The 16,912-nt window shown below is 43.6% G+C and overlaps 1 pseudogene; it reads left to right on the forward strand.

The window, feature by feature from the left end:
* The first annotated feature begins 6,016 nt into the window (after positions 1-6,016).
* LOC147447365 (uncharacterized) lies at positions 6,017-11,675 on the forward strand (annotated as a pseudogene).
* The last annotated feature ends 5,237 nt before the right edge of the window (positions 11,676-16,912 follow it).

The raw sequence follows: 16,912 nt of genomic DNA on the forward strand, positions 1-16,912 counted from the left end.
TGATGTTTTAAAGTCATATGTGCATGATCAACAGTCTCATTGGGAGCTCTATCTCCCATTGGTCCAAGCAATTATGAATGACTCTTATTCCTTTACAATTGGTAGAACTCCGTATGAGGCAGCATTTGGCTGTCCGTTCCAATCACTTTTGACTCGCTCGGTTAGTCAATTCCTGATGCCAATGTTGAAAGTCAGTCGTTGGATGAGATTTCTGAGAGTGTAAAGCTTCGACTAAGCAAGGCTCATGAGTCTTACTCACGACAGGCTAACAAGCATCGTCAAGATGTTACTATCAAGGAAGGAGATTGGGTCTATTTGAGAATCATGTTGCATCGATTTCGACATGGCTCAAAGGAGAGAGTGCGATAGTAGTTTTTGAAGTTCAAGGATCGAGGAATCCACCAGACAGTGTGGGTCGATGAAGAATTTTTCAGAGATTATTCAGAGTTGTTGGCAGACTACAAGGAACCCATGCAGCTCGGTACCAATTGGCAGTGCCTCACTTAAAAAAGGAGGGGATGTCACGTGCACATCAAACCCTATGTGCATGTGGATAAGCTATCTCAGGTCTAGGGTTCAGGTTAGCCTAGGAAGTGTTCTGGCACCTTTGTGAGCATGTGCGCAGGCCGTGCATGTCCAGGTACTCTGATTTTGCATCCTACAGACTGCACAACCTAGCCTGTCGTGCGTTTTTGCAGCCTACAGACTGCCTAGCGTTTTCAATATTCAGCCCTTAGCCATTGCAGATTGACCCCTTAGCTTCGCAGATCTCACCTATCCGCAACAATCCTCACCGTATCGTCGGATCAGCCAGGATTCAGTAGCAAATCATAGTTTCCAGATTTCAGCATTTTCAGCCCTAGCGTTTTCAGTTTTCAGCCGTCCTCGTCATCGTCATCATTTGTTGTCGACATCGTTGGCAAGTCCATTGCATTTAGACCATTGTACCAGATTTGTGCAATCTATAGCATAGACCTCCCTCGCCATAGAGAGGAGGGCCCTTGGAGGAGGGTTTGAGAACCACTTGGTATCGTATTCTTCTCTCTCTCTCTCTCTCTCTCTCTCTCTCTCTCTCTCTCTCTCTCTCTCTCTCTCTCTCTCTCTCTCTCTCTCTCTCTCTCTCTCATTCTCAGCACTTTCATTCACAGTAGCATTCACTTTGTTTGTGATCATTGCACTTGCAATCTCTCTCTAAGAAGAACAGAAGGCTCTCCCTTCCGTAAGTAAAAAGGAACCCTTGAGCACAGTTCAAGCACTCATCCTGAGCACTATCAACATTCACTTCCGTTGCACCTTACATTTTTCCAAAAGGAGCATGAGTGAGTCACGTATTACGTGAACAGGTATTGGTTCACTCTCTCAAAGGTGGCTTCATTCTTGACTCTCTCTGAGGAAGAAATTCAACGGAGGACTTTTCTCCGAACTTCGTAGATGCATGCTGATATAACCGCAAGATACTTTGCAGTGGATGGTGGAATCAGCCATGCAAGCTGAAAGTGTACACGTTATTGTACGACAAATCTAATCCCCACAGTGGGACGGAAACCATTTAACACGGACACAACAAATTTTTGTTCTCTCCTTGAAGGATACGTTACTATCCGGAGAAAGTTTTGGAGTAAGGGAATTCATTCCCAACTCCTAAGAATTTTGAACATAAGGCCCTCAACATTAAGTGAGAGGGAAAGTCTTTGATCAAAGTTAAATGTTTAAGGAACTTTTAAACTGCGTTTTGGTTTTTTTGCACACCTCGAAAAGTCTTTGATCAAAGTTAAATGTTTAAGGGACTTTTTACTGCGTTTTGGTTTTTTTGCACGAGGTATGCATGTCTAACCACGAACTATCACTCTCGAGTATTTATGAGAGTAGGATCAAGTTGGAACATTGTTCTATGAGATAAACTGGTTTGCTAAACCATCCGGAAGGTCACAAATTGATCTGATATCTGGTAGTTTCCCCATAGATTACCTGCTATTGTGGGTAGGACATTACAACGGAACCATTTTGGGATTTCAAGCAAAGAAAGAACTTTCAATAAGCTTGAGTACCCTATGAGCTCACACCCCCTACACGGTAAGGGAAGATACGTTAGAGATTTTTGCACAAGTGAATGAGCACTCGCTTTATGAGAGGAGGAGCAAGAGACAACTGCAGCCTGTGCTCCAAGAATCCCATATTTGAAATTCCACATTACTTGATGAGTGGGTTTGCTCTGGGACCAAGTTGAGAGATCATCTGGTTGAGCATTTTCGCTCTAAGAATCTTCAGAAGGGAAGGAAATCTTCCGAGTTTACGAAAGTTGTAACACAGCATGAGTATTATGTACAATTTTGGTACATGGATAATGTATGAAGATGCAGACCTTGTTGTCAAGGTGAGTCAACTACCCAGTCGAATTTAATCTGCTAACTAGAATGAGATGAGCCAACTTCTTTTTCAAGAAATGGAATGGAATTTGAGATACCTCTCTTGAGCCCCTTTTGCGCACAATGCTATTACGACATGAGAATCTCTATGTGAGATGTGTTCGGACGCTCTGAGTTTCTCTACTGAGAAGGGGTTTTCTGATGGTCATTGATCATCGAGTACGCTACATGGATTGACCACTAAAGTAGCAAGTTATGGTTGCAGTATACGCTTCTCCGTAAGCAATTCAACTAATGAACTCTTATGTTCCAACACAGAAAGAACTATCTTCACCACATATGGGAGAACATCCCTGAGAATCAAAGTGAGTTCACTCTATTGTGAATTGAGCTTGAACATACGTTCAGAGAATGCTACGGCTAGAATCTAAGCATTTTGCAAGCCGGCATTGATGCTTGCAAGGTTGATGATCTCCGCAAGAAAGAGAAGCTAATAGTCGTCAGAAAGATACTACGAGTGGTAATAACCAGCAGGCGGAAAAGATGGAAACCAAGGGATCTTTGAATCGGACCAAATCGGCCTACCCTGAGTAAACAAGAACTTCTATTAGTAAGATGACAGACTGTATTTGCCAAAGGAAGACATCCTCAAATGAGATTTATGCTCTATGATTTGGACATTCCCTATGCGGGAGAAATACAAGACGTTTAATATCCTCAGGACTAACAGCGCAAGATTACGCGCAAGGACAGATACCAAGATTGATTTCTAGGAAGAAAATTTTTCTCGAGATTGAGGAGGAGGAATTGAGTGAACAGATTCTCAGATAAGGAAACTTCCAATCTATTGGAAATACGCAAATGACGAGTTCCTACGTGACTCGTAAGATTGACAATTGGTAAAAAATATCCTCGAGGAATTAGAGGGACATGAATTTCTCCAGATGGAGTCAAGTACCTCAGCTACTTTCGAACTGGTAAGGTACATATTGAATTTTTGTTTAATTAAAGTTTTAAGTTTTTTTTTGAGAGGGACTAGCTCAACTCACCAATGAGCAAGATCTGGAATTTTTCCGGTTTCTCCCCGGGCAGTTCAGCTGCACCTCTACAGTTGAGGACAACTATTTATAAGTGAGATGGATGTTGCTAAATTCGCTTTATCTGATAGAAAAATAATTCTACATGAATTGTTGGATTTATAAGTGAGAGGGTTTTCTCGCTTTAGACACCAAGAAAAAATAATTCTAAGTGAATTATTGGAATTATAAGTGAGGGTTTTTCTCACTAGTGGAGAGTACAAATATTTCTAGTTCGTCATTCAGAGTAATGATGGGAGCACTGTGAACGGGAATATCTATAAGGCCACCAAGAATAGGTACTTCTGATGCGTCACATCGGATGGGTGATAGGGAGCATCGGGAAGAAGTATTCGACCATCCGGGAACAGACATCTCTCATGCGTCATAGGATGGGTGACATAGAGCATCGTGAATGAGACTGAACCGTAAGTTCGATAGGAAAGGAACAGGTGATGGGTTTTCCTGATGCGTCACAATGTGGGTGACGGTTGCATCAGAAAGGGAATATCCATAGTCAGGAGGAAATTCCGAACTATGTTAGAATTGTGCACAACGATGAGCAAACACTTGAATGAAGATGGGTTCAGAGAAAACTTTGAGGAAAAACAGATGCTTTCTGAGAAAACGGGTTGCTTTCCGAGAAAGCAGATGCTTTCCTGCAAGGAAGTCTATGTCAGCATTGCATCTGTGCATGTGGTTGCATCCAGGGATGCTTGGCTTGTCATTGTGCAAGCATTGTTTTCAGCCGATAAGGTTTTATTGAGTTGTTGGGCAGGTTCAAACTTCTTTTTTTTTTTAAAGATTGGCCGGCCGCCCACTTGTTAAGTGGGTAGCCATCTGCAAAACTAAACCTACAAATCAGGGCACCCCCACTCTCCTCTATTTCTAGCAAAAACAAAAGCAATCTCTCTCTCTCTACTCTAGGCCCTCTCTCCCTCAGCCCTATTTCTGCCAGGTTACCCCCCTATTCCTACCGTTGGCCAGGAGCAATTAAAGCACCCTCTCTCTCACAGGAGGACCAAAGAAGGCCAGTGCTAGCAAGAAGAAAACGTTGATGCAGATTTCAGTCTCGCGAAGATGAAGCCGCCGATGATTGCTCATGGCTGCCCCGAGTGTACCATATGTCACCAAGACCCAGTGGGCGAGTTCCATCGCGAAGAAGTGCCTACGGAAAGTGTTTCCATCGTGACAAGCTGATTTTTTTCTCTGTTTTCAGCCCATAAATGTCGTAGACAGGGCTGATTTACGAGAAGGAACTCGAGAACACACCTCTTCTGTGTGTACGATTGGAAAAGAGAATTCTCTGTGTAGAGATCTCTTCCAGGGAATTGCTTTTCGAGAACCGAGTTGCGTTCCGAGCGTCGAGACTTCGAAGGTAACGTTTTGAATGTTATGACCTCTGAGTATTTGTTTGCAGGTGTACTTCCTCTTCGCGAGGGAGTAGGAGCAGAGGAAAGCATAAGCCTCTGCAGGAGAAAAGCGCTCTGAGTAACTAGAGCCAGATCAGCCCCGGGTTTCGTACCCTGAGTTTGGTAGAAGATCCACGGATCTGAGAGTGGTAGACTCTCGAGTTGGGATCGGGAACTTGAGATCACCAAGGAAGGACTTCGCGTCCAAGGAAAGCAGTTATTCTGCAAGAAGAGGATTCTGGGAACAGAGTCGGACAAGAGTTGTAGGGATGCTATGCCCTGAGTTTGGAAGGTAAGATCCAGAGGCGAGAACCTTAGTTCTCGAGGATTCAGAATAAGGAACAGAAGTTCCTTGGAATAGGGTTTTGTCCTAGGAATAGGAAGTTGAGGCTTCCAAGAACCATCAAGTCTTATTCTAGAACGAACGTGGTAATACGTTCGGCTCAAGTGCTTGTATAGACTTCTTCTCAGTAATACACATATATTACAGGGGGGATCAGCCCATCTTTTGGTCCCCAACACTGTGTCTATCTTCTCACTCTCTATCTCTCTCGCGCTCTCTATTTCTCTCTATATCCTCTGGCTTCAGTATTAACTGATAAATTCTACTTATTTGAGTATATTTTATATTGCTATGCGCTCCCATTTGTGATAGAGCCAGACTGACCAAAGGTAGAAGAACATTATATGATCCTAATACAAAGACTTGGAATGCATTAACGCCTTATGAAATGGAATGAAGACTGCGTGCAAGGACCAGCTGGAGCAGGAAGCCCTCTACCACCTAATCCAGAAAGAGAATGTTGGATCCAGTGCTCCGAGGGGTTCTAGCACAAAGTTGAATGCCGGCTCGCTGCTGCTCTCGCTACCCTTGCGCTCGCTTCCCCTTCGCCCAGGACCCATCTCCCCCCCCCACCACCACCACCACCGCCATCGCCCTCCCCCCCCCCCCCCCTCTTCCCTCGCGCTTCGTGCCTGCCCACGCTACGCGCTGTCCAGCCTACACGCTGTTTGTCTGTGTGATGTCCCTTAACCAGCCTGCCCCTCCCACCAGCAATCCCCCCCTCCCCTCATTGCTTGTGAGTTGTTCTCAACACACCAACATTCACGCCAGCACCTTTCCTTCACCTTCGCCCTCTTCTTTATCAACAGCAAACACATAATGGAAGCCCCTGCTCTACCTCAGAGGGACTCTACAGAAGCCCCGTCGCCCGACACCGCGGAGCCGATCCTTCGACTTGCTCTTTCCCCAGAAGAGCAAGCGATCTTGATGGCCGAGGTGGAACGCTTGCAAGCCACCGTAGTTATCTACAAGATCATTGGTACTCGACCCAGCTGTGGAGAGGTTCGATATTTGCTTCAAGACTAACTCCTTTCCGATGTGGGCAAGATCACCAATGTTCAGATTCTTGAGAGAGGATATTACTTGATAGAGTTTGAGTCTCCAGAGATGACGGCCAAGGTGATTTCGATGAGTCCGCTCGGCCTCCAAGCAGCTTGAGCTTACTTCAGACGATGGCATTATGATTTCAACCCGACTACAGATGTGCTTGAGGAGGAGGCCGACTTGCCTATTTTGGTTTGCTTCACAGGACTCAGAAGGGAATACCTTCCTTTACTTCCCAGGATTGGTTCCATGTTCGGGACAGTTCTGGAGGCACTGCGTACTACAGCTTCGGTTGTGGCCAAGGCCGTAGGTTTGCATATCGTGCGGGTTCTTGTTCGAGACACACACTCCCTCTTGAAGGTGATATTGTTGCCTCGGGTGAGTGGCGGGTAGATCAAACAGAATTTGGAGTATTCGGGTCTCCCGAACCAGTGCTTCATTTGCACACAGATGGGCCACTTAGCGAGGGCCTGTCCTCGCAGGAGATCTCGACCCACAGCGCCTGCACAACCTCCCAATGCTGAGCAGGCCCAACAGACAAATACCTAGGACACACACGCTGGTACCTTGACAGAGACCAGCGATCAGTCAGCTAATGGCGGGCAGCAGGTGCCCAGCCGCCGTTGATAGGGACGGGCTCGCTACACTGCCCTCCTTGGTGGTAGTCCTCATGCAACTCAGCAACAGTGGGTTCCGACATGGAACCGTTTTGACCCCTTGCAGCAGGAGTCGTTTGAGGAGGCTCCCTCTACCATAGCTCCTCCACCTCCTCCGCCTCCCCCCCTCCGCCTTCAGACTCCTCCGCTCCGTCCCACCTTCTCCTCCAAATGATCCTCTCTCCCCGGCGGGGCTTGCAGCCTTATCTCACTCCTCCTCAGATGCAGAGGGACTGGACACTCATCCGCAGTGAGACGGTCTCTGGGTAGTGCTTTTGCTACGAGTCGCATGGCTCGAGAGGGACAGCCCCACCTGAGGACGCCTCTTCTGGTCCAAACCTCTCCTTTTGCAGCAATTTCTCGTGGTTTGACCAGCTTCGATATTCGCAAACGATGGGACTTCTTCGACTACAGCTTCAAACGCTTCCTTAGTGACCCATCTTCCAACCTGGAGGAGCTTGTTTTCGAGTTCACGTCCTCTTTTTAGCAGCCCGAGGCTCTGAGGCTCTGGACACAATGATTGTGAGTATTCTAGGTACTAATCCTTAATTAAGTACTTAAACTCATGATTAAGACTTAAGAAACTTGAACTGAACTCAGAAACAAGACTTAGAAGGCTCTTGTTTGATTGTTTTAATGTGTGATACGAGGGCTCCTTATATAGGAGACGAAGAGACACAAATGAAAAGACACGTCTCCTGGTGAAGAGACGTGACTTTAGACGTAAAGACACATCCTTTCGGCGAAGAGCTGCAACCATTGGGCGAAGAGTCGCATCCGTAGAGCGAAGGAGTGTGACCAGTCGTCGAAGGAGTGTGGCTTTTGGGCGAAGGGGTGTGACCATCCAAGCGCAGGGGTTCTCCTTGGCATGAAACTTCGCGTATCTGCAACTAGGAGTGTATGTAATACTGCAACATAGTCACAATCGTGATGGCGATCCTTCCCGCTGTGTGGCGTGGACCATACGGAATGGACCCCTGCACACAGTTCTTGATCGGCTCCAGCTCTAGGCCACTGAGTTCTCGCACTACACAGGGGACCTAGAGATGACAGACTTGTTACAGACACTTTGGCCTCTAGCCAAGTTTAGCATGACACCAACGGATGCAGCAAGTTGCAGGCACATTGTGGTACACTTGTTTGCTGACATGCAACCCCCCCCTTGCTATGTATTCATTCATGAGGATTCTTGGACAGAGGAGGTGGCCTTACGGATTGCACGCTCGGCTTGGGCCTGGGTGGGACAGTCACTTCAGTCACGTCTCTCTAGAGGTCGCTCGGATGCAGATTACTCCCCATCCAAGCCGGCCTCTACAATAGCAAGGTTGGTTGCTACTGCAACATCTCCTCTCCCTCATTGACTCCATGAGGATCATCTCATGGAATGTGCAGGGATTAGGAGGACCCCAATTTCAACGTCAAAGGGGTCGGTTGCGTCAGGAGCTTCAGTGATGCCTTGTGGATGGTGAGATCAATATTCTTATGCTACAGGAGCATCATCTCTGTGAGAGCCGCATTAGACAATGTGGTCAGATTTTGCGTGGTCGCTATGAGACATTTCGGTCAGTTGCATTTGGACCTGGAGGCATCCAGGACGGGGTATGTATGACTATTGCGGACTCCTGGAAGTAGGCTATTGTGGGCAGAGGTGTTATTGTGCCAGACAGGGTACAGTGGATTACTATGCAATTTCAGGGTTGCCTCATGGGATTCATGAACATATATTCGCCCAATGTGGCAAGTGCACGAGCAGAGTTTTGGTCTCATGTTGTTGAGTCTCTACCTCATGCAGAGCAACGGTGTGTTGGGGAGGCGATTGCAACATGTTGAAGGACCCCTCTGACAGGATTGGAGGTGGCCATGCTACAATGCAAGGGGCTGAGTTGGCAGCTTGGGAACGGCTATGTATGACTATGAGGGTTTTTGATGTTTGGTAGCACTTAGGTATTGTGAGACCCCCAGACAGCCTGTCTTTCTCTCGCGCTAACTGCAGGGTAGGAGGAGTGAATCTATTGCGGATAGATCGCTTCTACGCCAGTGACCTGTTAGGTGCAGTGGAAGTGAATGTTGAACTTTGCTCAAGATGAGTGCTCAGAACTGTGCTCAAGGGTTCCTTTTACTTATGGAAGGGAGAGCCTTCCGTTCCTTTAATGAGAGAGTGCAAATGATCACAAACAAGTGGATAAACAGTGTGAATGAAGGCGTTGAGACTGAGAGATAGAGAGAGATGAATACGACACCAGAATGTTGTCAAACCCTCCTCCAAAGGCCCCACTCTCTATGGCGAGAGCGGTCTACTATTGATTGCACAAATCTCTACAATGCAATGGACTTTCCGATGATGTCAACGACGATGAGGACGACGACGAGACGGGCTGAAAACTAAAAACGCTAAGGGCTGAAATCTGCAAATTTTGTATTTGCTGAATTCTGACTCTATGTTGGTGATGATGGCGATGACGACGACGCGACGACGATGCGTTGAAAACGCAGATGCTGAAATCTGCGAATAGCGGGCTGAATTTGCAAACGCTGGTTGATCTAACCGTGCGGCGAGGAACTGCTGCGAGAAGGTGAGATCTGCGAGGTTTGGGGCTGTTCTAGTGTGTCTATATGCTGAAAACTGAAAACGCTGAAGGTAATGATGGTTCTGTCGTTGGGAATCTACAAAATGCTAGAATGCTCTGCAAGTTGCAAAAACGCTATGCTTGATCTGCTGTCTGCAAAAACGCCAGGCTGATCTGGGAGTTCTGCAAACGCTACCCCTTGCAAGAATTTTCCCCACCTTTATTTTTTACCGCGTAAAATTACACCCTTCAAAGTTAATACACACTACACACCCTTCTTTTCCTTAGTAGTTTTGGAAAATATCCCATCTAATCTTTTCCTAGTACTCCCTCTTCCTGGTACACTCCTCTTTACTACACTTTCTCCCCTCCCTCCCCCCCCAACACACACACCATCCTATATAAAAACACCCCTCCCATCTAGCACATTCTAAAACCCCCCACTCCTAACTACCATTGATGAGCTCCACATGGAGCGAAACGCGTTTAGTACATCCCACGGCCTAAACCGTAACACACCCCTTATTTTCTAGTGCTACGCACGCTTAAATACTACATTTTAGTCTCCTTCCATAGATAAAATCAGCTAGTATTGTCCTAAAGACTTCAAATCTTTCATTGAAAGAGATCCATCGAGCAGGAGTCTTGTCTAGTTTGGTGTAGCATCATTGAGAACTCATCGTCCATTACTCCCAAAACTCAACATCCTCTCAAAGAGGTGGATGCTTTCATTCCTTAGGCCTTGATAGATACATAGATAGCAGCCTGTTAGAATTCTGAGATTAAAACCCTCGTTCGGCAATATATAAGCAAGAACTCTTTCTTTGCAGGTTGAAAAATTTTAGGGATAATAGTGTCAACCACCATGTCATACTGAGATTTCGATTTTCTGACATCAAAATAAAAGGTAGATGGAGCGGGAGCCACAATTTGAACTCCCAGAATCCTTGAGAAATACCCTTCCACGGAAACTGATGGGTTATAGATGGTTTGATTGTAATAGGTCCTTCAGAGGTTGGAATATTTCAATTCTCTGAGGGACTTTCTAGGCCATGGGCTTCCCCTTCCAACTAGTTTGCCTAAACTTTGGTCTGCATTTGTCACATCACAAACAACACCTTCCAGGGTCCAAATATTGTCAACAAGTGATGCGAGAAGAGTGTTAGAGAAGCGGAGCGTCTATCACAAGACTTTGCTAGCATCGAGGGTCTAAGCAAGGCGTCGGATCTCTACCTCTATAGATTCGTCCAAAAGGCCCAAGTTTGACTACTCTAATGTGATGAAAAAGCCTTGTTGAAAACATTCCATCAATGAAGAATTGGTTGGACAAGCTGGAAGCTGCAAATCCAGAGTTGTACACTCCCCTCACTATCAACCGTGAGTTAGTTGTAACTAATCTTATTTATGTGTGTCTTCGGATCTTGGATGGTGTTGTTTGTGATGTGACAAATGTCAACCAGAGTTTAGGCAAACTAGTTGGAAAGGGAAGCTCATGGCCAGAAAGCTCCTCAGAGAATTGAAATATTCCAACCTGTGGTGGACCTATTACAATCAAACCATCTATGACCCATCAATTTCTGTGGAAGGGTATTTCTCGAGGATTCTGGGACTTCAAATTGTGGTTCTCGCTCCATCTTCCTTTCATTTTGATTTCAGAAAAGCAAAATCTCAATATGACATGGTGATTGAAACTATTATCCCTAAAATTTCACAACCTGTAGAGGAAAAGATTCTTTCTTTTATGTTACTGAATGATGGTTTTAATCTTAGAATTCTAATATGCTACTATCTTTGTATCTACAAGGGCCTAAGAATGAAAGCATCCACCTCTTTGAGAGGATGTTGAGTTTTGGGAGTGTTGGACGATGGGTTCCCGATAATGCTACACCAATCCAGACACCATTCCTCCTCGATGCATCTCTTTCAATGAAAGATTTATAGTCTTTTAGGGCAAGACTAACTGACATTGTAGAACATCTTGATGGTTTGGGCGCACTCCAACCTTTCATGCCTTTGGTGAAAGCCCTTGCTGAAGGGCTTCACTTCTTAGTTGTCAAGGATATGGGGAGGCTGGATGGATGGGAGCTCTTCATTGGAATGCAAGCTTATTTTATTTCTCTAGATGGGTGGTTCTATTACAACCGCATGAGCAAGGAATTCTTCACAGTATCCTCTGATAAGACACTTGTGCCGTATGATCCCACTATGTAAGCATGTCGCCATACTCTAGAGCTTTAGCCAAAACACTAGTTTCATCAAGGTATTTTGTATCTAGGTCGCTCTTTTGTTTCTAAATGTTTTTGAATAGTATATCTTGTTTTGCTTTTGTTTGAATGTGGCTCCTTGGCTATGGGTCATCTATTGGCAGTACTATCTATTTTACACTATCTTCTCATCTCTGTAACTAATTAGAATCTCGTGCTCCTACTCCGTCGTTTGCATAAAATATTTGGAGGATGCTCTTGCTAGAACTTTTATCTTTGGATATAAGATTTTTTATGTTAGGATATCAAAAATTAAATTAATAAATCTTGTGTTATACATCAAGATGAATGCTTAGAAGATGCTAGCGCTAAATTTTATCTTCAAATATTGTGGTGTACATGGATTAAATTGGACCAAACAAAGTATTTCTTGCTCAAGAAAAGCCTCCACGCCTCCTACCAGGTGATGGGAGCCATTGAAACCGGTCCATCTGTTAACAATATTCAAGAGCTTCCTCCTCACCCCCATATTTATCATAACCTTGAATTCTTGTTGTCCATGAGAAAGCCTAGCAAATACCAGCTCCTATGTATTGTCAAACAAACCACAATTCACATACATATCGATTAGAGCATAGCCAACAACATAGTCTTCCTTCACCAACAACCCCCTCTTATAATCTCAACATGTGTTTGTTGGCCCCTAGATATTGCTCATGTTGTTGCATGAGCGCAAAGGTAATAATAGACATGATAAGAGTTTGAGAGAGCATGAACGAGTAGAATCTACGATACCACTCCCTTAATGACTATTTTAGACCATAAAGAGTCTTTTCTAATTGACACACCAAGTCTTCATTTCCCTTCTCAACAAAACCTTATGGCTGCTGCATATAAACTTCTTCTTGAAGATCACCATGCAAGAACGTCGTCTTGACATCCATCTCATCAAGTTCCATGTCCTCTTTAGCAACACCACAGAGTAGTCATCCTAAAATCAGAGAAAATATCTCATCAAAGTCAATACCCTGCTGTTGTTTGAATCCTTTAGCAACAAGTCGTGCCTTGTACCTGGGTTTATTATCATGAGGTGTAATTTTTTGCTTATACACCCATTTACATGGTAATGCCTTTTTACCTTTAGGCAATCGAACCAACTTCCAAGTTTGATCCTTATGCAATGAGTCCATTTCTGATTGCATAGCTTTCTCCCACTTTGCCTTGTTATCCATTGAAATGGCTTCCTTCTAGCAAGAAGGCTCTCTGTAATTTGTCAACATAATGTAGTCCAGTGAGGGAGTAAATCTATAAGGAGGCCTTGAAACTCTTGTAGACCTTCTAATAATTGCTTGAGCTGGCTGTCCCTCAGCAACATCTTGTACTACAGGAGGATTATGTCCTTGTTATCTAACATTAGGGACTTCAGCCCTATTGTGGACAACTCCTTCTTCTTGGAAGATAACTCTCTTGACCTCCATTGTATGCACAAGCTTCTTATGCATCTTTTCTACCATGAAGTATACGTCATTGCTGCAAACTATCTTTTTAGCTTCAGGATCCCATAACCAAAATCCCATCTTGCCAAGATTTCCATAGCCAAGAAGTATGCATTTCTTTGACTTAGGAGCCAACTTGCTTTGAAATTCCTTTGGAACATGGCAATATGCTTCCCAGCCAAAGACTCTAAGATACTCTTGAGAAGGTGGCTTCCCAGAGCAAAGCTCTTCAGATACCTTCTCATCTAAAGCCTTGTTAGGAGATCTATTAATAAGATGGACAGCATTTTCTAACGCTTTTGCCCAAAATCCATTAGGCAACTCTACATTAGACAACATGCTATATAACTTCTCTTGTATGATACAGTTCATCCTCTCAGCAACACCATTTTGTGGAGGGTTATATGGAGCTGTCAGCTCTCTTTTGATGCCTTTGGAATCACAAAAATTTTGGATGGATTTAGTGACATACTCACCACCATTGTCTAACCTTAAGCACTTAAATTTCTTTCCAGAGTGATTCTCCACCACTAATGCCACAATATTTTGAAATTTTGAAAGAACTTCATCCTTCTTCTTGAGAGGATATACCCACACTTTCCTTGAGAAGTCAACAATGAATGTAACAAAGTACAATGAACCTCCCATGGATACATTAGGCATAGGTCCACACACATCACTATGCACTAACTCTAATGGCTCACTTTTTTTAGTGCTTCCCCTTTTGTGTGGTGACTGTGTTTTTCTACCAGAAAGACAATGCTCACAAACTGAAAAGTCTGAGAAATTGAAGCCAAGAAGATAACCAAAACGAGACAAGATTTTCATTCCCTTTTGAGACATATGTCCTGACCGACGATGCCACAAAGAAACACTTGGTTGCTCGGTTACACAAATTACATGGTTTTCAACATTGGATACATGTAGCGTGCACAAAGTCCTAGACTTTGAACCATGTGCTACCACTAAAGAACCTTTTATGATCTTCCATGAACTATCACCAAATGTGTAATAATATCCTGCGTCATCCAATTGTCCTATACTAATCAAGCTTTTGGTAAGCTTTGGTACATGTCTCACATTCTTGAGCATGAATGAAGAACCATTTTGAAATTTCAATTGCACATCGCCGACATCAACTATGTCACAAGAAAAATCATTGCCAAGATGAACATGACCTTTACGGGTTGCATCATATGTTCTGAACCACTCCCTATGAGGAGTCACATGAAACAATGGACCTGAGTCAAGAACCCAATCTTGTAAAGCATAGTCATCACTGAGAACCAAAAATATTGAATCCATGGCAGATGTGAGATAAATGTCTCCATCAGAATCTTCAACAAAAACATTGTTGATCTCTTCAATCTTTATACTTCTTTCCTTAGTCTTGCCTTCTTCCTGCTTCTTGTCTTTACCTTTCTCTTGTTTCCACTTTCGACATCTTTCTCCATGTGACCCTTCGTGTGACAATGATAGCACTCAATGTCTTTTCAACCACGTGATTTTCTACGATATTTTTCTCTCCGATTTTGCTTGCCCTTTTCCTATGATCGACCACGAACAATGAGAGCATTGCTAGTACCACGAGAAGCATCAAGAGTCTTCCTACTAACCTCTGCAATAAGCAAATTTCCCTCAACATCAACACATGTTAAACCATCAAGAGGTGCTGAGTTACTTATGGCTATGCGAAAAGTATCCCAACTTTTTTGCAACGTAACTAGCAATAACATTGCTTTGACCAAATCGTCGAAATTGACTCCTTGTGTAGAAAGCTGACTGAAAATTGTGTTGAGCTCATTGAGATGGTTGCACATGGGTGTGACCTCATCCATCTTTAAATGAACTAAATTTTTATGCCAATAAACCTGTGATGCTCCACTTTGCTTCTCATACAAGTCACATAACTTCTTCCACAGCTCATAGCTAGCCTTTTCCATGTTCACATTGAAGTACACATTCTTTGACAAAGTCAGCATGATTGTGGACATGGCAAGCTCATCCAACTCCTGCCAATCATACTCATCCATATCCTCAGGCTTTATCCCCTTCATCTTTATCGGCCGGATCTGCTTCTTTTGTACTAAGACATTGTAAATTTGTTTGCTTTACCACCCCAACACACTCCACGTCGATTCCCAAATGGAAAGCTTCTCTTTTCTAAAGGCTCATGGATTCTAACCAAAGATGAGCTTGATCAAGTGAGGGTTGTCATTGCCTCTATTCACACACCAATAGGCTACATGAGATCACTAAAGGGAGCTTTCACAAAGGCAAAGAAAGGTGGAAGCATTTAATTGTATGGATTGAAGTCTCACGATTGGCACAAGATGCTATAGGTAATTCTTGTATTTTGTATGTCGTCCCTCATTTAGTCTAGATATTGAATTTTGAGCCTTGATTTTAACATTGTAGCTCATTTTGCCCGTGAGTATGTGCACATGTGGAGATAAGAAAGTGAAGAAAGTTATTTTCAAACTCAGTAAGTTAGTAAGGTACATCATCTCTCTATTCCACTATACTTTTCTATATACACTAGATCATCAACATGCACTTAGTGTACTCATATGTGTTATCTTCTAGGTTTGTAATCTCCAAAGACATTGAAATAAATTTCATTCGTGTTGCTCAAACGCTTACTGTGGAAACAGTGTATACCATTGAGAATGCATTTTTTTGATCCGTTCTTGTTAGTCAAGTCCACCTCTTGGTTCATGTGTTTGAGGAGATACCTATATCTAGAGTAGTGCATACACAATGGATGTTCTTTTTAGAGAGGTTTTAAAAGACTCGAAGATTTTGTGCGACTATGGGCCCATCCAGAACATGCATGGTAGAAGGATGGATCGTGCAAGAGGCATTTGCATACATTTCAGAGTATTTGGCTATTATTGATCCCTCTATGCCTCGCATGTGGTCAGATGAGGAGGATGCAAGGATGACTTCACACTTGCCAAGTGGAAAGGAAAAATTAAGTAACATGAATATGGATCTAAACCCAGTGATCAATAAGTTTTGTATCCTCAAATACAAAGGTTATGACCAAGTGGGTGGACTTTTGAATAATGGCAAAGGCAATATGTTTGCAAGAGAGAGAAGAATGGAAGCAACCTCATGGAGGCAAGAGGGCACCCTCGATTCCTCGACACCTTGCATGTTTTCTAGATCTCATTTAGGCATGAGTGGATCCATGAGAGAATGACTGAAGTAAAGGCACAGGGAGAGGGCATCATCGACAAAGAATGGGAGTATGCACTAGGTTGTCTACCAAAGGTAGAGTATTAATATGCATAAAATATATTGCATAGCATTTCCTCACTGTAATTGATTGTATACTTTTTTCTATTTTATAGTATCTTTTCTTTATCTATGTGGTCAAAGGGTCAACACTTTCATACACGCCACATCGGCCAACATCAAACCACCATAGATTGTGGCATCATGGGCAACGTTGACACAGATAATTGTGAGATCAGGTACTATGGGACTATTGAAAGGATATTAAAGGTCAATTTTACAACCTTTCATACCTTCATCTTTGAGTGCAAGTGGTTTGTGAATGTGTCTAGATGACAGGAGAATGGAACCTACATGGTGGACTCTAGTATGCATCACATGGGGAGGTACAACAACTTGCTTTTGCCATGCAATTGTCAGCAGGTGGGTGATTACCAAATGTTCCTTTATTTTTTTGTACCATAATACCAATGTCACTCACTTTGAACTTCTATTCTACACATCAACT

The sequence above is a fragment of the Adiantum capillus-veneris genome, chromosome 11, assembly GCF_014529385.1.
Source record: "Adiantum capillus-veneris isolate H3 chromosome 11, ASM1452938v2, whole genome shotgun sequence".
Taxonomy (NCBI): Eukaryota; Viridiplantae; Streptophyta; class Polypodiopsida; order Polypodiales; family Pteridaceae; genus Adiantum; species Adiantum capillus-veneris.